Here is a 25,673-nt window from a genome sequence, read left to right as displayed (position 1 = left end):
TGATTTGGCTTTTCCAATCGAATAGCATTCATCTATCTAACTTAGAAGAAATTTGCATCTACCTAATTAGGTTGTTCTTAATTATTTTGTTTGGTTTAGCAATTGCCCTAGATCTTAACGCCAATTAGTTTGCATGTTTATGAGGCTTTTCCCCTAAGCTTAAAAACTAATTTGATTGATCGGACTTCCTTCTAGCTTTTCTAGAAGAGATTAGCTAAGTTAAAACTAATTGAAATTACGAGGCACTTTTTTGATTAATCAATGATTGAGTAGAAAATTAGAAATAAATTTGATTTATCCTAAGCTAGCTTTTGTCTCATTGATAGTTTCCATTTACTCAAGCATAAAAAATTGTGTTTGATTGTTACTTTTTTTAATTTAATTTTCTTTTTGCAATCGAAATCAACTCATCAACCCCTTTCCCCCTCCCCCTTTCGTTACTCACAACAGTATAGTAGAAAAATTAATCGATTCTCTATGGTTCGACCTGTTACTACCCTTAATATTATGGAATTGGAGTAGGAAATGAAATAATTATTTGATCGGACTGAAAGTCTCGACAGTTTTTTAGATCGTCAAATTAGCGTCGTTATCGGGGAACCTTTACCATTTTTCCCTAAAGAGCCTATTGGTTTTTTTGCTTTCACTTTTATTCTCTCTTTGTTGTATGACTCGTTCTTCTAGGAACTTTAGTTTGTTGTATTTTGTAAATATAAAATGAGAGGAGAGGCAAATTCAAAGGGAAGCAAGAGCGCGATCTGCACGAACCGATCAAATTAGTGTTTTAGACATAGAGGGAGTGGAATATAGTTTAGAGGAGAATTTGAGGAGGTTGCATAAGAACCTGAGATGGTCGAGCCACGTGAACACACTCTGAGAGAGCTAGCCGCTCCTGATACAACTCAACAACCTCTGTGCATAATTTATCCTAAAACAATAGGTACGTTTGAGTTAAAAACATGAATAATTCACTCACTCCCTGTTTTTGATGGTCTTGCAGGTGAAGACTTGCACAAGCATCTCAAGGCTTTCCAAATTGTATGCAGTGAGATGTGACCACATGGAGTCATTGAAGAGTAGATAAATTTAAGGGCATTACCCTTTTCTTTGAAAGATGAAGCAAATGACTGGTTATATTAGTTTCCCCCTACAAGTATAGAAACATTTGCTAAGATGAAGAGACAGTTTCTTGAAATGTTTTTCCCAGTTTCTTGTGCCACAAGCATTAGGAAGAAGATCTATTCTATCGTTAAATACAAAGATGAATCACTCTATGAGTATTAGGAGAGATTCAAGAGACTTTGTGGAAACTTTCTCGATTATCAAATTTCAAATCAAATACTTATACAATATTTATATAAGGGATTGCTTCAGCAGGATAAGAGTAATGTAGATGCTGCTGCAGGAGGAGCTTTGGTGAGTAAAACTCCCACTGAAGCAAAATAGCTCATTTCTACCATGACTACTAACACTTAGCAATTTGAGACTAGAGAATCGGTCAGCAGTAAATCTGCATCTAAAGTAAGTTAAAAAGTTAATTTTTTTTACTTGGTTTCTATTGTGAAATAGATGGCATTGGAGAGGAATCAATCGATGGTGGCATGCAAATTTGTTCGATGACTGGGCACGGTGATGATGTATGTCCAAATTTTCAATAGGAGATTAATGCATTGGGAGGTTTTAATAACAATAGACAAAACAGATGAAGAGGACCATATAGTGAAACTTACAATCTAAGATGGCATGATCACCCTAATTTGAAATGGGGTGGACAAAATGAACAGACTCATAATAATAAAGGAGCCTTTACAAGTTCAGGTATGTCTATTGAAGACATTGTGAAAAATTTAGCTGATAAAAGTTTTCATTTTCAACAAGATACAAAGACTACCTTGGACCAGATAGGGAATCAAATTACCCAGCTTGTCACCTTTGTAAGCAAGTTAGAAAGACAGTATGGAAAGTTCTCATCGTAGCCTAAGGTGAATCCTAAGGAAAATGTTAAGTGCCATCATATTGAGGAGTGGAAAAGAACTCCTACCATCTACTGCTCCTACTGAAAATTCCATCTGGAGAGGATTCTATGTCCACAGAATTAACTGTTACAGGAGAACCATCTTCTAAGAGAACGAAGGGAGTAAAATTCAACTCCCTTCATTCTTTAAATTCTTCTGTTCCTACAACTCCTTTTCCTTTTAGGTTGGCGAGGCCCAAGGAGAAGGAAGTTGATTGAGAGCTTCTTGATACATTCAAGAGAGTGGAAATCAATATTTCACTTCTAGATGCGGTCAAGAAAATCCCCAAACACGCGAAATTTTTTAAGGAACTATGCACCAAGAAAAGACAGACAAAAGAGAAGGAAAGAGTTGTGGTGAGCCAATATGTTTCTACTATCTTATAGAAAAATATGTCGAGAAATAGAAAGACCCTGGTATGTTTTCACTCCCTTGTGTGATTGATAGTAAGAAAATTAAAATGACTTTGTTAGATTTAGGAGCATCCATAAAAGTAATTCCTTATTCAGTTTACTAGGATCTTAAATTGAATGATTTGCATGAAACTAGTGTAGCGTCATTCAATTAGTTAATAGGTCATTTATACATCCCATGGGAGTAATAGAAAATGTTATTGTTCAAGTCAATGAACTGATTTTTCTTGTCGATTTTTACATTTTGAAAATGGAGGAGAATACTACACATTCATCTTCATCCATCTTACTAGGTAGATCTTCCATGAAAATTGGAAAGACTAAGATAGATGTGGATGAGGGCACATTGTCAGTTGAATTTAATGGGGAGATAGTTATATTTAATATTTTTAATACTATGAGAGCCCCTAGTCAGAGTCTTACTACATTGTGTCAAATTGATGTGATTGATTCTTTAGAATAGGAAGTAGTTTGGGATGTATATTATGATGAGGATGAGGATAACTCTGGCATCACCATTTCCTTTGATGATCTGTCTTCTTTGACAGTGTTTGGACCAATGAGTCTTGATTCTTTATCGAATAATTTGACTAAGAAATTGTTGCTTTCTATCATGCAGGCTCCCAAGTTGGAACTTAATGAGCTACCTAAGCACCTTAAGAACATTTATTTGGGAGAGTTGGATATCCTGCCTGTCATTATTTCACACTCCTGATCAGGAAGTCAAGTTAATGGAGGTGCTCAAAGAGCACAAATTGGCAATTGGTTGGACCCTAACAGATATTAAGGGAATTAGTTCTATGGTGTGTATGCTCAGGATTACATTAAAGGAAGAATCCAAACCATGTAGATAGCCTCATAGAAGCCTAAACACCACCCTAAAGGAGGTGGTAATGAAAGAGATGTTTAAACTTCTAGAGGGAAGTATTATTTACATCATCTTTGATAGTGAGTGGGTGAGTCCTATTCACGTTGTGTCCAAGAAAATTGGTATACCTATTATGAAGAACGATGAGGGTAAGTTAGTACTTGTGAGAGTACAAAATGAATGGAGAATGTATACTGATTTTCATAAATTAAATGTTGTCACTAAAAAGGACCATTTTTCCATCCTTTTCATAGATCAAATGATAAAACATCTTGTTGAAAAATCCTTATTCTGTTTTCTTAATGGTTTTTCAAGTTTCTATTCGATATCCATCTCCTATGAAAACCAGCATAAGGCGAATTGTAATTTTTGATCTAAGCCGAAATTGAAGAATTTATATTAAAGTTACAAAATTTTGACCAAAGTCAAAATTAAAGTATGCATATTGAAGTTTTGGGTTGGGCTTGGCCCATTTAAATTTATTTAGGTTTTTGTTGGAGTCAACACAACATATATATGTGTTTAATCGGGAAAGTAGCCTTGCCGAAAAATTAAAAAGAAAAGAAGGCTGAAGGTAACTTTTGCAGCAGAAGCAAGAATTTGTGTGCAATCCGTGTATGGCAGTGAGTGTACTCTTTCCGGCGTTTCTCTTTATTGTTAATTTCTTCGTATCGAGTTGTGGTAGTGAAAATTAAATAATTTCGTATTTCGCTATTTGGGAGAGATTTATAATAGTTACAGAAGACTGAATGTAATCTCGACCTTAGGACGAAGCAGTATATTTTTTTTATGTCGTTCACTTTTTCCTTTTCATTATTATTTACTATTTTATGATTAATAATTTACAAACATGTGAAGTAGAAATTTTAGATATAATTTAATTTTTACTTTCTATTTATATCTAGTATAAATTCTCAATAGATGTTTAATTTCTATTATTTAGAAAAAGTATTTTATTATTATTTTCATTAAAATGCTAGTTATTTGTGGGGGATTGTTGGGAATAACTTGTCATTGTAATGACTTCTATTGATTTAATATTACAATTGGGAGAAAAATATTATGATGGTTACAAATATTGTAACCGTTTGATGGGTATAAAATCTAATGTTTTAATACGCTTGATCATTACAAATCCCTATAAATTGGGACGGTTAATATATATATTCAGTCTTTATTGTTAGAGTTGTTGTAGAACGTGTTAGAACTTTTGTAGAATTAGTTTTTCTAGAGCCTATTTTTGATTCCTTAGTTCTATATTTAAACCTCACAATTTTTTGTATAAATTGTATTAGATAATTACATTTTTCTCAATGATAAAGATTTTGGTTTTGAGAGATATAGATTTCTTTTCCACTCTATTTTTATCTCTTTGATTTTATCTGAACAAATATTTTTATCTTTGAAGTGCAACCGACAATCATCATTTAACATTGAAATTGTAGGATGGAAATGAGAAAAAACCAAAAGCTAAAGATGCAAATGGGAGAGAGAAGATGAGAATTACCATTATAGAAGTCAAAAGAATGCACCGTACAAATGACAACCGAGAGAATGTTTTGAGAAGAAGTGGAAACGTGTGGGTTAATTGAAACTACAGTTTTTTATATATATATAAAATTATTATTATTATTATTATTTTATTTTTAAGAAAAGAGATGGTTCGAATAATGAGTGAGCCCTTTTCCCAACTCATATGAAGGGCTAAACATGCTTTAAGAGACCAAAATACCCACTTAGAAATTCAAGAAATAATAGTACACTTGAAAATAGATTTCAAAAGCAAAATCAAATCACAACAAACACACCTTGAAAAATTGGATTTCAAAGAAACTATTATAAATATTATGATAATAGATGTTCATTAGATGTTTATGTTTAGTGTTTATTGATCATGTGTCATGTTTTTATTTTCAAAAATGTTGTTCATGTGTCTCAACGTTGCACATTATTAATATCATGGTAGGTTTTGGAATACGCACATTAGGCAAATTTCGAAAATTAGAGAAAGTGGAGAATTTAGAGAAATTTCTTATTTTATATTTTACTAATTTACTTTATTTTGTTTATTTATATATTATGTTTAATTTGTTTTAATATTTATTTATTTTATTATTATATTATATTATATCATATTGGTATCCGTGTTGTCGTTGTGTTCCTCAAGTTCACAACACGTTATCAATACGAATTCCTATCGTTTTCCTCGCTAAAGGTAGGTTCTAAAGGTACGTCAGTTTTTCTCTTTTCGTTACAATTAATAAATTAAATGCTATTATGAAAATATTATAAAATTAGAATTTGTAGCATTTGTAGCATTTGATATTAATGATAATAATTATTTGTTATTAGTGCTTGATACCAAAATATAACTAGATGCCATAAAATGTGATCATCAGAAAACAATTTTTCTAAAGCTCGTCGTAAATGGATGCACTTGAGGTTCCAAAATTTTGAGTCAATATGTTAGGGAAGACATTTTTCTACATTTCAGATATGTTCCTACAGTAGCAATATCGAGAGAAAAGTCTTAAACAGTATTATGAACTAATTTCATGTCTTCTTATGGTCGAACAAAATAAAACCATGAAGTGAATGTTGGACCAACTAGAACAACACCATTCCCTAAAGTGAATGACGTGAATGTTAATAATCGTGGTCGAGGTCGAGGTCATGGTCGTGGTTAAGGTCGTGATCATGATAGAGAAATAAATATAATTATTACTTTCATGGTGATCGTTCTAATCATTCAAATTAAAAAAAAAAAAACCACACACAATGATTATCACAAAGGAAAAACTCCATAAGATAAGAGCTCAAAAAGTGTTGAAAATAAATGCTTCCGATGTGGAATGACTGGACATTGGTCACGTACATTCAAAACACTTAGTTGATCTGTATCAAGCATCCTTGAAGAAAAAAGAGAAAAATGAGGAAGTAAATTTTGCATACCAGGATAATGACATATTTGACCTATCCCATATGACAAATTTGGATGTAGCGGACTTCTTTGAATCTCTTGAAGAGACAATCAATAGAATTGATGGAACATCAAGTGTTTCCTTTAACTTTGAAAACATCTAGATTTAATGTTTTTTTTTGTATTCATCTCCATGTTTTTTTTCCTCTTAGTAGAGGTTAATCTTTGTATATTCCAAATGTTGTTTTTCTTATTGTAATTATTTTATTTTAATGAAGAAAGCTAGATCATTTTCATATGTTAGGTGACTAAAAAATGAGTAAAGAAGATCTATAACTACACATATGATACGTACAAATATAAAATATTTTTCCAAACTGACAATGCTTGAACAAAAGTCAATACGATATGATTTGCAAACCTGATTTAAGTCTTTGGAAAAGCAAATATTATTTTGTCTAGAGGAACAAAATTTACAGTTGAGAATACATTGTTCTCTAGTCAATCAAATAGATATTTACGTAGTTTTAAAGATATATGTTACGATGGTTATCATATTGAGTCTGATAGAAAGAATAATATGGAGTATCTTTATATCATATCTACTTTCTCAAATGAAAAACATATACCGAAAGAGTTGTCTGCTTTATGTACTTGATTACATTATACTCATATACGAGTAATTAAAAAAAAATGCAACAATGAATCAGAAGTTCATGAATCCAGACATATTTACAATTTGGCATGATAGATTAGGTCATCCAAGATCTATAATGATGAAAAGAATTATTGAGAATTCAAATGGACACCCATTGAAGAGCCATAAGATTCTTCAATCTAATAGATTATCATGTGATGCTCGCTCTTGAGAAAATTTGATAATTAGACCATCACCAACTAAATTAAGGATTGAATCACCTGCATTTTTAAAACGAATTCATGGAGATATATGTGGATCTATTAACCCATCAAGTGAACCATTTAGGTATTTTATGGTATTAATAGCCGCATCCAGCAGATGGTCACACATGTGCTTATTATTAGGTCGAAATCTTGTATTTGCAAGATTACTTGCTCAAATAATTAATTAATGTCATACCTTGCCCCAGACCACCCTCTTAGCCTAGGAAAGGGCGTGACTGCAATAGTTATCAACTCTTTTGTTGACACTTACTACCTAAAAACTCTTGCGGAAATAACTCTAATACCAATGAACAAATTCAACTTACAACTCACTAAGTAGGTCCACTTTATTACAATAATATAACATTTATACAAATTCAAGACTTAACAACAAAGTTTACGACAACAACTGTAAAACTCTCCGGAAGTGTAACTGTGGCTTGTGGCAAACCTTGATCATAGCAGCACCCTGGAATTCCTCACCTTTTCGCTACCTGGGAAGGAAAACATGAAATAATAGAATGAGCTTTTACAAAACTCGGCGAGTGGTAGGCAACTTCTAGAGTCTATTTCAACTCATAAATAACAAACATATCACGAGTACGAGGTTACATTCAAACCTCCGCCTTGAGTGAGTCTGATCTCAACTCTTCTACGTGCACGGTAGATAGCTAAATCGATAACTAACTAGAATGAGTTTACTGTCTATCTACACACACGATAGATAGATAACTGTTACTAACTACAATGCTTACTCTGTATATTCCCTCTGTCTCCTATGTGCACATAGCTCCCCGCTTATGGGCTCAGAAGCTAGGCCCGTAGGCCCTCAGACCATCTCATACGAGGATCCTCCCACGGGCTCAGGAACTAGACTTCTCGTGTCCCCTGACCATCCCATGAGGTTTTGCTTACGGGCTCAGGCACTAGGTCTATTGACCCCTTGACTATCCCGATCACATAATCTCATTCTCACGCTAGATACTCATTCATAACCTAAGAATATACAATTTACACTAAAAGATATGCTTTAAGACTTAAAGGAAAGTACCACAGTTACCACTCACCTTGGTCGTTTAGGAACTTTTCTCTCTAGAAGTTTCTTGGTCTTCTCGGGCTCCTCTTTTGAACCCTAAATTCCAGATTCAACTTAAAGCTCAAACTACTCATAGTTCTAAGTTTTATCTCGAGTTACTTCCTTCTACAAATATTCCCTAAATTTTCTCAGTAATCTTACCTCAAAATCTTAGCTCCTAAATTCTCGTGGTTTGGCCGGAAACATTAAAATATCAAGACTAGCATAGCTTACCTAACAGCTCAACCCTTTTATATTTTCCTCATTCTCCAGCCCGATTCCTTAGAGCTTCTTCTCCAAAAGCCCCACCATAAAAACTAGACTCTCATAGCTTTCATATGGCTTTGAAATCACTCCAAACGCATGAGTAAATTGGGAGATCTCTTCATCCCAAGTTAATGCTGTTTTCCAGATTTCACTGTCCAATGCGTCATCTTTGAAGCTCTATGATCAACGCATGGATTTTGCTCTCAACGCAAGGTTTACTCACTTTCTCACTCTTTTTACTGTCTTTTTGAATTGTGATCTAAAAATGAAGTCTTTTGGCCCTATTTATAGGCGTCCAAACCTTCTCCAAAGTCGATACCTCCTACTTGGCTGCATGTCCAAGTGTTTCCTCCTCACACCAACAACACAATTCTGCAATCTAAGTGTCCTTCTCCTATGTAGCCAACACATGAGCTTCCAATCTGATGCAACCACCTCAAATTCTTAAGGCTTAAGGCTTCCTCCCAAGAAGACACATGGTTTGATGACGTTTTCTAGGTGATCTCATCCTTTATATACGTCCAACTCTTGGATGTTCAACGCATAGTCCATAATAAATGCATAGCCTATAGTCAACGCATAGCAAGTCAACTCACTACCATCGCAAGAGCTAGCCATCACCAATGCATAGGGTGACCGCTCATCCTCGACGCATGGCTCACTATGTAGCACCGCACGGCTTGCTTGGCATGGGCGCATGGTGCTGGCCACCAACGCATAGGCGTGCTGCATAGGCTGGCCGCTCGACGCATAGGCCCTTGCATCGATGCATCGCTTGGCACGATAGCTGGGTCTGCTCGAAAGGCTTGCTCGATCACTCGACGCATAGGTGAGGCGCTTTGATGCATCGCTAGGCACGACAGCTGGGTCCGCTCGGTCACTCGACGCATAGGTGAGGCGCTTCGACGCATCACTGGGCGTCTGGCCGAGCTTGCTTGACGCATGCTTTGGCACTTGGCCGAGGCTGCTCGACGCATAGTTGGGCGTCTGGCCGAGGCTGCTCGACGCATGGCTGGGCTTCTAGCCAAGTTGCTCGATGCTTGGGCTCTTGGCACACGCATGGGCGCTTGGCAAGCTCGACAGTGCTCGATGCATAGCTAGGCATCTGGGCGAGGCTGCTCAATGCATGGCTGGGCATTTAGCTGAGTCTGCTCGACGCTTGGGCTCTTGGCACACGCATGGGTGCTTGGCAGGCCCGACAGTGCTTGACACATGGGCTGGGTGCATCGACGCATATCGATGCCTCGGCCTTGTCCTCGCCAACCCCGTGCTCCCTTGGCTGCCTTTCTTCAACTGCATGCCATCACCAATCAACCCTTCCAACGCATCCCTTCAACTTCCTTCCTTCACCCACGCATACTACCACTAACGCATCCAATGAGTCCAATGCATTGGTCTAACCTCCAAGGCATGTGTTACTCTTACTTCTAATTCTCCCTTTGCCCAAGTAATCTCTCCAAGATCTTGTGGCCAATGCATAACAATTTCTAGTCCAACACTTAGTCAATTTTTCATCAATTTAAGTTTAACTCAAAACTACTCAAGGAAAATCTATTTAACACCTAGAAATTTTCCTTCGCTTCAACATAGAATTTAACTTTTACTTAGTTAATTTCCTTAACCACCTGCTTAAGTAGGAATAATGGAAATCCGGGTTTCACAGTTAAGAGCACAATTTCCTAATTATATAATTAAGATCATTCGTCTTGATAATGTTGGTAAATTTACATCCCAAGCTTTTGATAATTATTGTATGTCAATTGGGATAAGTGTTGAATAACTCATGTTCATTAAAAAAAAATGGTTTAGTAGAATCATTCATAAAACGTTTATAGTTACTTACTAGACTATTGTTTATGAGAGCTAAGCTTCCTACATCTGTAAGGGGACATGCTATTTTGCATGAAGCGTCACTTATATGTATTAGGCCAATGGTTTAGAATAAGTACTAACCATTACAATTAGCTTATGGCCATGAGCCAAATATTTCCCTTTTAAGAATTTTTGGATGTGCAATATATGTTCCAATTGTTACACCACAACACACTAAGATGGGTCCTCAAATGAGGTTAGAAAATATATATTAGATATGATTTCTCATCAATTATTAAATATCTTGAACCCCTGACAGATGATTTATTTACTGCACGATTTTTTTATTGTCATTTTAATGAGACAAATTTTCCAACATTAGGGGGAGGAATTAAAAAGTTGAAAAAAAAATGACATGAAATGCATCGTTATTGTCTCATTTAGATCCCCTATACATAATCAATGTGAACTTGAAGTTCAAAAGATAATTCATTTTCAAAATATAGCAAATCAGTTACCAGATGCATTAACAGATGAAAAGAAAGTAACTAAGTCACATATACTAGTTGCAAATGTTCCATTGATAATTGGTATCTCAACACATCAAGTTGTCACTAATGAGTTTGGAACACGTAAGAAGCGTGGTAGACCAATGGGTTCCAAAGATAAAAATCCTCGAAAAAGAAAAATAATTAATAGTAAAAAAGATTTGGTTGATTATATAAATACCCATGAATAAATCTTTGACATGACTAGTGAGGAAAGCGAAATACCTAAAAATAATAATGAAATTTCAATAAACTATGTCATGACAGGAAAAAAATAAAATCGAAATAATGTAGTTATTGACAACATTTTTGTGTATAATGTTGCTCTTGATATTATATCTGAAAGTGAGGTTTCTGAACCAAAATCTATTGAAGAATGTCGACATAGAAAAGATTAGCTTCAGCAGAAAGAAGCAATTGAGGAAGAACTAAACGCATTTTCAAAACGTTAGGTTTTTGGACCAGCAGTACGAACACTAGAAGGTGTCGAATGCGTATTTGTGAGGAAAAGAAATGAAAATAATGTGGTCACAAGATATAAAGCAAGACTAGTTGCATAAGGTTTTTCACAAAAACCTGGTATTGATTATGAAGAGACATATTCTCTGGTGCTAGATGCAATTAGATTGAGATATTTAATTGGTCTGGCTGTGTATGAAAATCTGGACATGCATCTTATGGATATAGTCATAGTATATTTATATGGATCTCTTGATAATGATATTTATATAAGAATCCCATAAGGATTTAATGTAACTAAAACATATAAATCAAATTCCTGGGAGTTGTATTAAATAAAGTTATAGAGATCGTTATATGGATTGAAACAGTCAGGACAAATGTGGTACAATCGCCTGGGTAGATATTTGTTGAATAAAGGATATCAAAACAATCCAATATGTCCATGTGTTATATAAAGAAATCACAGTTACGATTTGCTATTATAACTATATATGTTGATGACTTAAATATAATTGGAACTTTTGAAAAGCTTTCAAAGCCAATAAAATATTTTAAGAAAGAATTTGAGATGAAAGATCTCGGAAAAATAAAATGTTGTCTTGACTTACAAATTGAACATTTAGTAGATGGGATATTTGTTCATCAGTCAACTTATACAAGAAAATTTTTGAAAAGTTTCTATATGGACAAAGCACATCCATACCAATGGAAGTTCATTCACTAGATGTGAAGAAAGTATATTTTGACCTCGAGATGATAATGAAGAACTTCTTGGTTCTGAAGTACCATATCTTAGTGTAATTGGTGCACTTATGTATCTTACTAATAATACATTACCAAATATTGCATTTTTAGTAAATTTATTAGCAAAATATAGTTCTTCTCCAACAAAAAGACATTGGAATGGGATTAAACATATACTCCGTTATTTCCGAGGAACGATTGATATGAGTTTGTTTTATTCAAATAAATTAAATTTTGATCTAGTTGGTTTTGCAAATTTTAGATATTTATTTTATGCACACAGCTAGATCTCAAACATCTATTCACACGTGAAAGAACTGTTGTATCGTGGCGTCAGTGAAATAGACCATAACGACTACTTCCTCAAATCATGATGAAATTATTGCAATTCACAAGACAACATGCATATCTCAAATCAAAGGAGGATATATTAAAGAAGATAGAAGAAAACATATTTCACCAAAACTTTTCTACCACTCATGATCTTCAAGAAAATGATGACATCATTGTACAACAAATTTGTTCGAAAGATAACCTGACAGACTTATTTACAAAGGCATTACAGACCGTAATCTTTGAAAAACTGGTGCACAACATTGGAATGTGGTGACTCGGAGATCTCAAGTAATCTTTCCATGAGATGGAGTAAATATACTTTTTAGGTGTATTAATTATATGAAAGATATACACTTTTTCCTTCCTTAGGATTTTTTTCCCATTGGGTTTTTTCTAATAAGGTTTTAATAAGGCATGTTTCATATATATAATGGGCATCTAAGGGGAACTATAAATATTATGATAATAGATGCCCATTAGATGTTCATGCTTAGTATCCATTGAGCATGTGTCATGCCTTCATTTTTTAAAGTGTTGTCCATGTTTTTCAACATTACACATTATTAGTGTCCATGTAATCTATCTCCTACTTGTTAAATTGTCTATAAATAGTGGTATTTAGTGGGTTTGAAAGATACATATTGGACAAATTTCATGAAACTTGGAGAAAGTAGAGAATTTAGAGAAACTTCCTATTTTACATTTTGTTAATTTATATATAATATTTAATTTAATTTATTTTTATATTATATTTTATTGATATTCGTATTCGTTCCTCAAGTTCACAACAAAAACAAATATTATAATTACATTAAAATACTAATTGAAAATCGTCGGTACGTAAATCTGATAACAACCTACTAAATTTACTCAAACCCCAATTAAATCTTTTGATTTTCTTAAAAAGCAAAGTATATATACAATAAATGGGATGAATAAAATGAAAAAATTAAGACCTCACTGGATTTTGATATTAGTGTAGTCTCCTTGCACACTAATATAAAAGTTCAGCAATTGCCATAGTTTTTATTCATTAGACACGCCTAATAATGACTCTCGTACAATGATTCACATAAAACTAACTATTAGATGATATATGATTAAATTTATCCCCACTCATCAGTTTAAATTGGATCAATCGATGATTTGTTATGGTATCAAAGCTAGATTGGTATGTATTGTATTTAAACATATTTTCTTTTCATTTAATATTCATTTTCACTTGTTAAGTCTTATCTTGATATATAATTAGATTTATTTTTATTCATCAACTTAAATTTTTGAGTCAATAATTTAATATGGTATCAACCTCAACCAATACTAACGAATTGAAACCCTAGCAGAGCTAGAGCCGCCATTCATCTAAAAATCTTTATTTTTATTATTATTATCTTTTTTTAACTTCACCATCAATTTATTGAAAATTGGTAACCATTCCCACCGATTTCAATTTTTTATATTGAATTTCTATTCAATTGCAATTTCACTTTCCACTCTCTCGGTTGATTACAAATTGATTACAAATGGTTGAAGATGTTGTGCAATCCAATTGATAGCAATCAAATTGTTTGAACCATGAAATATGACCAATGGTTGTGATTTAACTTTTTTATTATATCCAGAATATTAGCCCACCGTTGTGAGTATTTCTTTCTCTGTGGAATTCGCTGAAGTTGCCGCTGCCTGTTTGAGTTGTAGAGGTGGTTATTCAAACTGCAAAAATCGAATCGAACCGAATCGAAAATTCAGTGAAACCAAAAAATTCGGTTCGATTCAGTTTCACTTTCGAAAACCGAATTTGAAACCGAATCGAACCGTTTTTAACTAATATATATATATATATATTTAAAAAAAGAGTAAAACCGAACCACTTTTAATTTAAAGAACAAAACTGAATTTAAAACCAAATCGAATCGAACCGAACCATTTCCACCCCTACTGAGTTTTATCGTATTGATTCTTGGGATGTTGGTTTGGAGAAATCAAAGAAATTTCGTACGTTGTTGTTAGCTTCCCAGATTTTCACGAGTCAGATTCTTCAGAATTTCAGAATTTGTCGTTTACTTGACGTTGTTGACGAATACACATGGAGTGGATTATCATTATTGGACCATCTTGTCATGTAACTAGAAATCTGAATTCTTTGACTCAAACACACGTAATTATTTCAAGTCCTGTAAGCTTGTCAAATGGAAATAAAGCACTTGCCACAAGGGAGGGGTATGTTGTTCTTACCAGTGGTTTCATGCTTGAACGTATTTTATTTGTTACCACTGTACAAAGCAATTTAATATCAGTGTCGCAAGTAATTGATGATGCTTATTGTTTGGTTTGGTTTACACCTTTTTATGTGCTATACAGGACCAACATTCTGGGAGCTTGATTAGCATTGGTAAACAGAAGGATGGACTCTATTATTTTTGGAGAATTCCTACCGTGCATGCAGTAAATGTTCTAGAAATATATGAATTTGAACTATGCATAGGAGATATGGTCATCCTCGTAAATTTAATTCCTGTCGTTCATTCTAGCTCCGTCAATAAGAAATTGAATAATGCATGTGTCACGTGTCCTTAAATTAAACAAACTCGTGATAGGTTTAACTGTTGGTGATAGCAAAGCCAGTCGTATATTTGAACTTATTCATTGTGATTTGTGGGGTCCATATACCAACACACCGTCTTCCTGTTATGCTTGTTAGATTTTTTTTAAACTATAGTAGATGATTTTTCAAGAGTTGTTTGGGTTTATTTGTTGAGAAATAAAACTGAAGTATCTAGATTACTCCATCCCTTTCTTTCTATGTTTGAACATCAGATTGAGACATTGTTAAAATAGTGAAGGGAGATAATGGGACATAATTTCAATGCATGCGTGATTATTTTGATGAGAATGACATTATTTTTCAAACTTCATATGTGGAACTTTACAACAAAATAGGAGAGTAGAGCACAAACATCAACACATACTGAATGTAGCCCGTGCTTTAATGTTTCTAGGAAATCTTCTTCTTACCTTTTGGGGAGAATGTGTTTTGGGTATAGTTTATTTGATCAATCGTACCTTGTCTGGTTTATTGCAAAATAAAACACCTTTTGAAACTCCATTTGGCTTTGCTCTACACTTTGGTGTATTATGCATTTTTAGATGCTTGTGTTTTGCTCATAATCAACGAGCAAAAGGGGATAAAATTTACGAAGTCAAAAGTGTGTGTTTGTTGGATATTTATACAGTAAGAAAGGTTAAAAGCTATACGATCTAGAAACTGGAGAAATATTTGTCTCACATGATGTAAGATTCGATGAGAACAAATTTTCATATGCTGAACTTGGTACTTCTGTGTCTACTGATAAAAATGTGGTAACTGTTAATCCTATTTTTGATGATTTGGAAAGTACTTTTGACGTATTGCCCCTGACGATATTGCTCTTATAGAAGAAGTCGCAGGATTCCCTAGAGTAGTTGAGGATGAAAGTTTTGATAGTATATTGGGTGAAACTTCTAATTATACCACAACCATTTATTCATCAAGAGTATTACACAATGAAAACAACCAAGTAAGTAAAGTGGTTGAATTAAGTAGAGGTTTACGAATCAAACACCCATCGATTCTTTTCGTGATGTTATTATTGAACCTACACAGCAAGAGAATCCATCCCCAAGTTCGTCGATGTCCATGAGCTCTTCAGGTACTCCACACTCTATTGCACACTTTATGAGTTATGATAAATTTTATACATGACATTGTATCTTTTTTGCAGTATGACTGGAGGACATGAACCTCGTAATTTTAATGAAACTACGAAAGATGCATGTTGGAAAGACGCCCTACAAAAAGAAACAAATGCTTTGGAAGCTAACCAGACATGGGTCATGGAAGTCTTTCCCCCAAGCAAGAAAGCTCTGGGTGTAAATAGGTGTATAAAATCAAATATCACGCGAATGGAGAGATTGAAAGACTCAAGGCTCATTTTGTATTTTGGCGATCATCAAGTTGAAGGTATAGATTATAACGAGACTTTTGCCCCAATGGCAAAAATGGTCACTATACAAACTTTTCTAGCAGTTATAGCTGCAAAGAATTGAGAATTGTATCAGATGGATGTTCATAATGCTTTTCTTCATGGTGATCCCGATGAGAAAGTGAACATAAAATTATCACCTAGTTTTACTAGTAATACGTCAAGTATGGTCTGTTGCCTAAAAAAGTCTTTGTATGACATCAAGCACCAAGATGTTGGTTTACTAAGTTGGCTACTTCCTTAAAAAATTATGGATTTCCTTAGTCTTATTCCGACTACTCATTATTTACATTGCATCAGGGACGAATTTAACTTAATGTTCTTGTATATGTTGATGATCTAATTATCTCTAGTGATGACTCTTTCATTGTTGCTTCATTTAAGAAATATTTGAGTGCATGTTTTCATAAAAGATTTAATCATTTTGAAATATTTTCTTGGGGTTGAAGTTGCACAAAATCTAGAGGGCATTTTTATTTGTTAACGAAAGTACACTTTTTGACATGATTTCATAAACAAGGCTTTTAGGAGCTAGGCCGATGAGGTTTCCAATTGGGCAAAATCATTGTCTCACTCTGGCTACTAGTCCTTTGTTGTCAGATCTTGAAAGATATCAGTGTCTAGTTTGATGTCTCATATGTTTTTCTTTTACCCATCCTAACTTGGCATATGTAGTTTTTGGCTCAATACATGCAATCACTACGACAAGAACATTGAGATGTTGTAGTTCATGCAGTTTGTTATTTAAAAAGTTGTCCAGGTCAAGGAATTCTTCTTCATTCCATTTGTGATCTCTCTCTATCAGGCTGATGTGATTACAATTGGGCAAGTTGTTCCCTAACTCGTTGTTCTCTCACTAGTTGACTTGCGTTTCTTGGCAGTTCTCTTATATCTTGAAAAACCAAGAAGGAGTCAATGGTGTCTCGTTCATCAGTCGAGGTTGAATATCGCTCCATAGCTTCTATTACATTTGAACTCACGTGGTTTAAAGCATTACTTGGGAGTCTTGGGGTCTATGAAGCACAGATACTTCATGTGAGGCAAAAAATCAATATTAGATATGTATCAGATACTGATTCTTCCAAATACTTCCCATATACATATCTGACACGCGATTTGATGTATCTATACTTCTAGATACTTTCCAGATACGTATCTGACACTTGATTTGACGTATCTATTTCTATGCATACTTTTTTTTTTTCTTTTAAGAAAAAAGACAAGTAACTCATCTAATCTTTCTCAATCTAAAATTAGGCGACCTATTTAAAAAGCTCATTACTCGAGTCCAAAACTAAAAGGAAAAAAAAATAACGGATCAAACCCTAGACTAGAATCATCTAATCTCCATCTTCACATTTGAGTCTTCACAAAGTCCACCAAAAAATAAACCATTTGGATATCTTCAATAATAAGTTCTTTGTTTATCTTCATACTTCTCCCTCTAATCTTCTTCTGCTTCTTCTTTGCAATATGAGATACTTTTATATTACATTGTATTAACTATTGTACTTCAACATCTTAGATGTTGCTTTTTTGTATCATATTTCAATGTTTGTATTCTATTTTGTGCTATTGTTATTAATTTGTATGTTAAATTTATCTACATCCTAGATTTTCTTAAAGAAAAAGAAAATGTATCTTCAACATATCAATATCCTTGTTTTTTAGAAATATATATATTAAAGAAATATATTAAAAACTGATGCATCCTTAGCTTAGACGTATCCGTATCTTAGTTTTTTAGAAATTAACTAATCGCCGTATCCGATCGTATCTGTATCGTGTAGCCGTATCTGTGTCTGTGCTTCATAGCTTGGGGTAGACTATCCTCGTGCCATAAATTGTTTTTATGACAACCTATTCGCATTACATATTGCTCAAAATCCAGATTTTCATGAACGCACAAAACACATTGAGGTAGATTGTCTTTATGCTCGTGATGCAGTTCAGAACGACTCATTGCTACATGTCATGTTTCTACTAATGAGCAACTTGCAGATATCTTTACGAAGGTTTTAAGAAAACAACAATTTTTTTTATCTTTTTTACAAGTTGTACATTTGTGATCCTCATGCTCCAACTTGAAGAGGGTATTGGGAAATATATTCCCATACATGATTTGTAAATATATTTCCATATATATTTTGTACTTATTTTCTATCTAAGTCTTTTATATTTTGATTTTAGTCCATTATTAAATTGTATATATTGATTTTATTCTAAATGAAAAAGGAATGAAAAAACTTTGATGTCACTAACTCTTAGTTTCAATTCAGGCTCTCCCTAAATGTGATTAGATCCCCCAACTTTCAACATTGCTCTTAAAAAAGTAGACTTTTAGGATCCTCCAAACTAAAACATGTAGGCTCCCTCTAAATGTATGTTCAACACCACATGAATCGTTTCAGTAACATCTAATAAACTCTATTTCTTTAAATACACATACATATAGTTAGGGAGATTTCCTCAAAGTAAACGTTAACTGCAGCCATATAAACATGAAAACATCACCTTCGTGTTTCTTTAGACTGCCATTAAACAATCTTTCAAAATGACTTGCTTAACCTAATCACGAACGAAAAGCACCATGCATATACCAGAACTCTTTTTAGGAAAGATTCAAAAAGTAAAATAATCATAGAGGCGACAACAAGGAAAATGATGTAGAAAAATCTACAACAGATAAGGAAGGAAATTTTCAGATTAAAAAAAACTTCACCACAGACAAGATGTTTGATATTTAGAAGAACATTTTGTTTGATGAAAAATTGTAGTCAACCTAGTAACAAATACTCGATAATTCTCTAAAAAGTTAAGACAATATTGGACCTTCGAATTATTTGTGAGTAAATAAATAAATTTATAAAATTTATTTGAAAAATGGATTGAATTACTTTTATTGTCTAAGTTATAAATCTTGATATTGATATTCGTGTTAAAATTAACATCCGATAATTTTCTATGTAAGTATCGATAATATCAAAATCGAATTCACTAATTTACGAAAATATCAAAAGATACGTCCATCCTATTAATGGATATTTGTTATTATGAGTTTGACAAGATTATCTTTTTCGATTATAAAAATTGCACATAAGCCGTGAAGTCAAATGGTAGGAATAGGATGGATGCGTAGCTTGATAAAAGAGCAATGAATTTGAAATTAAACGACGTGACGCCATAACTAGGCCTTTCACAGCTTTTCTTAAGTCAAAATCTTGGACCCCATTGGCCATTGCATTATTGGATCCTTCTTTTATTTGAACAAATTCCTATTTCTTCCATTTCAATCTCTCAACTTACCAACTATTTAATTTTACTTTTCTAAGAATTTAATATTCACTTCTGCGTTCATTTTTTAACTCTGACATTGTTTTTAGTAGAAAATGAAAAGAAACAAAAATGGAAAGAATTAAATGACTAGAAGAGGGGATCCTCTATCCAACAATTTTTAGTATCATAAAACCAGTTCATTATTAGAAATAAAGACTAGAATACGTTATTTTGATTTTTTTTTTTCCTTTCAATATTGGCGGCTGCAACTTTTTTATTTTATTTATTATTTTTTTTAATTTTGATGAGAACAAATACCAAAAAGTCAAGAAAAGAGATATAATCTGTCCAAATAGTTTGGAGCTGAATTTGATTTTCATGTGCTGATTAAAGTTGAATATTAAAGGCAAATTGAATAGGCAACCAAAATCTCAATTATTGTTTGAGAAAAATAATCAAGGGAATAATACTTATTAAGTTTCTAATTGCACTTTAGGTTTTAAAATATCAATTTCTTAAATTTAAGTTTGATTTGAATTTAGTCCCTGAATTTTAAAAAATGTTATAATTTTACCCTCAAAATTTGAGTTTTGTTTCAATTTGGTCCATGACTTTGAAAATTTACACTTTGAACCTCAATTTTTTTTACTAAATATTTACTTTTAAGGTGTGTTTGGACACTTGGAATGAGATTGATTTGTAATGGAATGGACTTACAAACCCATGTTTGGTTGGCTTGTAATCTAGCCCGACTTGTAATCCAAACCCTTGCCCATTTTCCATCTGTTGTATCATTCCACTTCCCACGGTTTTGAAATTAATCCCTAGTTTCACCCCACTAGCATTAATCACTCTCTTTCCTCGTCAGTCTACTCCTCTTAGAACGCCTCGTTTTATTCCGATCTTCTTCTCCTTTTTGAAGCCTTAATCTATGTGTGTGTTTTCTCCATGAATGTCGTCCGATCTACTTCTCTCTTCTATGAAATCCTGATCTATGGAACCCCTACATGAAGAGAAAGTAGAGGTCCTCCCTTGTCGCTCCGACGACCAAAAATCATGTCTCTTGCTGCCGTGAAGAGCTTAGTAGGAGGAGATCTTATGACAGTTGGGAGCTTGGTAAGGGAAGGCTCCTTCCTGAGAGGATAGTTCTTACTTTTGAGGGCGGTGATGATGGTTATTCTTTTTCATCTATGTGATTTTCAATCCCGATTTTCATTACTTTTGATTTAGTTTTCGTTTGCTTGCTTCAGATCTAATCTGATTTGATTTTGGTTTGACTATTTTCGATCTATTGTGCTTTAGCATCTTATCTGATTTGGTTTTAGTTTAAAATTATTTGTACTACCTTTATGCTTGCAAGTTTACCTTCCTTAATTTATGTTAATATTCTTACTTTATTCTGTGGCCATATAGGTCGGAACATTCGTGTCAAAGTACTATTCTCCTTTCAATACATAATTAACTTATGCGATGCTTACTTTTCTGTTTGTTGAATATAATACTTTATTTTGTTTAGTGTTATTTTGTACCTTACTCTTACTTAGGAATGTTGTTAAGGATTTCATTCTATTGTATGTATAAACGCATAACGTTTCTTTATCAGTTATTTTATTCGTTTTTTAATAAATGAAAAATCTAGCGTTACATATTTTGGTAAAATTAAAAGGATATTGTCCTTTTAGAAACTATTTAGGAAAATATTGTTGTTTTCAAACTATTTGTAAAAATATTGTTGTTATTTTTTTTAAAAATAAGTCGAGGGTTGAAAATTCGACCTAGATGGGTCGAATTTTGAACCCTCGACCTTCCCCTTTCGCTTTACATTTTCATTTGCACGTCGAACTTTGAACCCTCGACCTTACCCTAACATTATTATTGAGTCTGTTTAATTATCATTCCGGAGACCTTCCTCATAATTATTTGATGTGGAGAGAACGAAAGACCTTCCTCATTCCGTAGACATTCCTCATAACACTCATAATTATTTGATGTGTTAAAAATAATTTTGTATTGAGAGAGAACGAAAGAGGGAAGAGTAAGAGAGATAACGAGATTTGAGAGAGAGCGAGATTTTGAGAGCGAGAGCAAGAGCGAGATCTTGAGAATGAGATCGAGATTTTAAGCGAGAGTGAGAGTGAGATATCCATATAAATTTTCCTTTTTTTTCTTTTTTAATTATTACACATTCCATATTCTTCTTTCTTTCTTCCTTTCTTTTTTTTTTTTTAATTTTTAATTTTATAAAAATAATTTCTAAAAATATTTTATTATTATTTATAATTTAAAAAGAAAAAAGAAAAAAAAAACTCCATCAAAATCTTGGTACCAAATGTATAAAAGGAATCCAAGATCATTATTGTAAAATCTTTTAAACTATTAACCTCACTACTGTGATTAAAATTTATGTTCTTTATATCAATAATACAATCTTATTTATAGACTTGCATGTGAAGGTTTTGAGTGTTGATTTGATTTATTATGTCCCCAAATTATTATCTAAAATGTGTAAATTTGAATATTGAAGTTTTTTTACCTAACTTTTTAGATTTAGGCTATCTGATGTTATTATTTATGTCAGTGACATTTAAAAGCTTCTATATCAAAATAGTTACTATTCATAATATATAAAAAGAATAATATCTCTAAAAAAAATAATATCTCATAAAAATAAAAAATGTAAATTAAATATCTCATTTATATAAAAATAATTACAAAAATCAATGTGTCCCACAAGGCGGACGTCGTCGATTTCGAGCTGGTTGTCGTCGTCGACTTCGAACTTGAGGTTGCTCGGGTTTTTCTTGATGTTGCTCTGGTACCTATGCAGGCGCTTCATAATATAAATATTCATTATGCTCTCCACGACCCCGACCATGTCCATGCACGTATGAAGACGAAGGACCAGCCTCTAAGTCATAATGTCCTAAACCAAATGCTGACATCATCACCATCGGACTAACATAATCAGTTTGACTCTGCGTCTGCATCATAGGGGGCAACTCTTCCACATTATGTGTAGCCTCATCAAACTCATACTCTTCCCGAACAGATTCTCTACGTCTAGGAGCTAGTGGAGGAACAATAGGTATATCGTACATATAATGAATTTCCTCCATATAGCTTTGGTTGTCACTACATATAGCACGAACCTGGTTCGAATCATTCGCAACCTCACGGAGTCTACGGTTGTTCGATCTCTGTGGATTATAAAACAATTAGACAATATTTAAAATAAATTTAAATTAAAAATAATTAGATAATATTCATTTACTAGATGACCCACAACTGCTCCCGGACGAGTGACGTGGCGTCTTGTGATATTATTATACCAATGAATATATTCTGGAGTGACATCAGTGTCAAACTGTTCAAGAGAAACCTCCACTGCAATAAACCTTGCACGATAGTGCCATCGCACTACCAAATGTGCAACTTTTTCTAACCAATCTCTAGTCCTTAGGTCAATATCATGCAGTAAAAGTTCAGTATTATAAGGCGATGAGACATTCTGCTAAAAACCGAATTGTCTCATCACCTTGTCAGGAAGATGCCACTCACCAAAGTGAAAACATATGAGAGGACTCATCGCCCGCCATATGTTTTGACCATTCGTACAAAAATAGGCAAAATATGCATATTAATTTTGTACGGTTCCCAAGTAACCTGAAACACAAAATATTATATTAGAGAATATTAAAGACAAATACAATAAAAATGTGTATAAAATAATCAATTAGGTTTAGTGTAATGTTCCTGTCCAGGTTGAAGCAGATCAAACATGTATCTATACTGGCTAACTACAGTGTGACTGTCCTAGTCACACAAAATTTGTCTTTCCACCTAAATTTTTAAATTGATAATTTAGAATTTAAATTAAATAGATCAGTGATATAAAAATTAAATTGAATTAAAACAACATACCGAGAATCGTAGACTGTCCAACTAACTGAGCATCATTAACATGTTGTAGCTGTGGAGCCATTGTTGGAAATCGCTCCCAAGCCCATAGTTGCAAAAGTATGAAAGGCCCAGCTATCTCTCGAACCTCAGGTCTTGTTGCTTTGCATAGTTGTCTATACAACCATGGCAAGCATGCTCCACCCCATGAATACCGCCCTGTGTCATGGAGGTTAGCTAACAGTGGCAGGAACATCAAGTGAACAAAATGACTTGATTTATCTGAAAACGGACTTCCACCCATCATTTGTAGTATATATGCTCGTGCACATCTTATGACGGTTTTCTCGTCTGCATCATCTGTGAGCTCACAAAATTGTGTTCCTAACCATATTAAACTTAACCTCGATCCTTTAATCTTATCGACAGGTGGGGTCACACCGAGGTATAGTTGACAAACTTCTAACCAATCATCGTACATCACTCCGATGACCGGCTCACCGTCAACAGGTAACCCCAACAACACTTCTATGTCTTGTAGAGTGATAGTGCACTATCCAACAGACATATGGAATGTATGCGTCTCGAGCCCCATCTCTCGACCAAGGCTGTGATCAGATGCCAATCCAACTGAATAAATCCTAAACTGGCAACCCCATAGAATTCAGATGTGCACAGTAGCGGTAGTATTCGAGGGTGGAGCAGGATAGTGCGTTGGAGAACTGTCTCTCGACGCCTGCAAGATATTTCTCTAGTAGTACGATCGTGTCATACAACAGATGATCGATGAATGGACTGGTCGTACAAAACATAGGGATCAACAGGTCCTGGGTTTAAAGCCATGATCTGGAAAAAAAAATATTTATTTCTCAATTAAAAAGATATTTGTTTCTCAATTAGAAGAATAATGTATAACTTAATTAAAAGAATAATGTACAACTTAATTAGAAGAATAATGTAAAACTTAATTAGAATAATAATGTACAACTTAATTAAAAGAATAATGTACAAGTTAATTAGAAGAATAATGTACAACTTAATTAAAAGAATAATGTACAACTTTATAATAAAAAAAAATTGAATATACAATAAATTTATTTACTTTCCACAAAAATATATATATATATATATATATATATATACATGACCAATGAGAAAAAAAGCTAGTAATCATTAATGAAAAAATAACAACAATAACAGAATTTTGAATTGTAAGAGAGAGTGAGATTGAGAGAGAGTTTGTAAGAGAGAGCGAGAATGAGAGAACGAGATGTTCAGAGAGAGCGAGATTGTGAGAGAGAGCGAGACACATACATTCCATAGACGTTGGAGATTGTCCCATCCTACAATCTCGCTTTCTCCTACAATCTCACTTTCAATCTCGCTCTCTCTTACAATCTCGCTCTCTCTTACAATCTGCTTCACCCACTTATCTTCCTTGTCGAGGGTTGAAGTTTCGACTTATGTATGTCGAAATTTCAACCCTCGACAACCCTAATTTACGTATTGTTTCCAAGTTTTTCTTTATTTGTCGAGTTCTCAACGTTCGACCTCTACATTAGTCAAATCCTCAACCCTCGACTTCTAGCCTCGAACTCCCAAAACAACAATATTTCTTTAATAAGTTTCGAATACAACAATATTAATATTGAAGGTCCACATATTTTCCTTACTCAAACAAGATATGCAATTTTTTTTTGTTACTTTATCATGTTTGATGGTTTTAAAAGAGTTATACGTAGATGAAAATAACGAAGGTTTAAATAAATTTTTTATCATGTTAAAAAAATCTACATGTATCGATAAGAAAAAAAAAGAGCTAAGTTATACAAATTAGTCTAGGATGGCGGAATAAATTTTCTATCATTAGGAAAAAAACAAACAAATTTTCTTGTTCACACAACATAATTTTATACCATTTATAAAAAAAATAAAAATAAAACAGAACAATCTTTAATAAGTTCACTAGACAATTTTAAACGATTTGACAAGTAAAAAATTTCTCATTAAAAGAAATAGTCTTTAGTTCAATGTCTATATTAAAATGATTAAATTTCATCACATATTCATCAATATTAAAATTAAATTTAGAACTATACTTCATAATTATTTTAA

General features: G+C 33.4%; 1 long non-coding RNA gene across 1 annotated transcript; it reads left to right on the top strand.

Moving 5' to 3' along the window:
• The first annotated feature begins 21,864 nt into the window (after positions 1 to 21,864).
• Positions 21,865 to 24,535, top strand: LOC150032663 (uncharacterized). The gene is made up of 2 exons (XR_016524496.1): positions 21,865 to 22,746; positions 23,988 to 24,535. It is a non-coding gene; the product is annotated as an uncharacterized LOC150032663 (long non-coding RNA).
• Positions 24,536 to 25,673: the final 1,138 nt, after the last annotated feature.

This window comes from Benincasa hispida, chromosome 11 (assembly GCF_027475165.1).
Source record: "Benincasa hispida cultivar pf3 chromosome 11, pf3_genome.v1.1, whole genome shotgun sequence".
NCBI classification, from domain to species: domain Eukaryota; kingdom Viridiplantae; phylum Streptophyta; class Magnoliopsida; order Cucurbitales; family Cucurbitaceae; genus Benincasa; species Benincasa hispida.
This window is presented reverse-complemented; position numbering and strand designations above follow the sequence as displayed.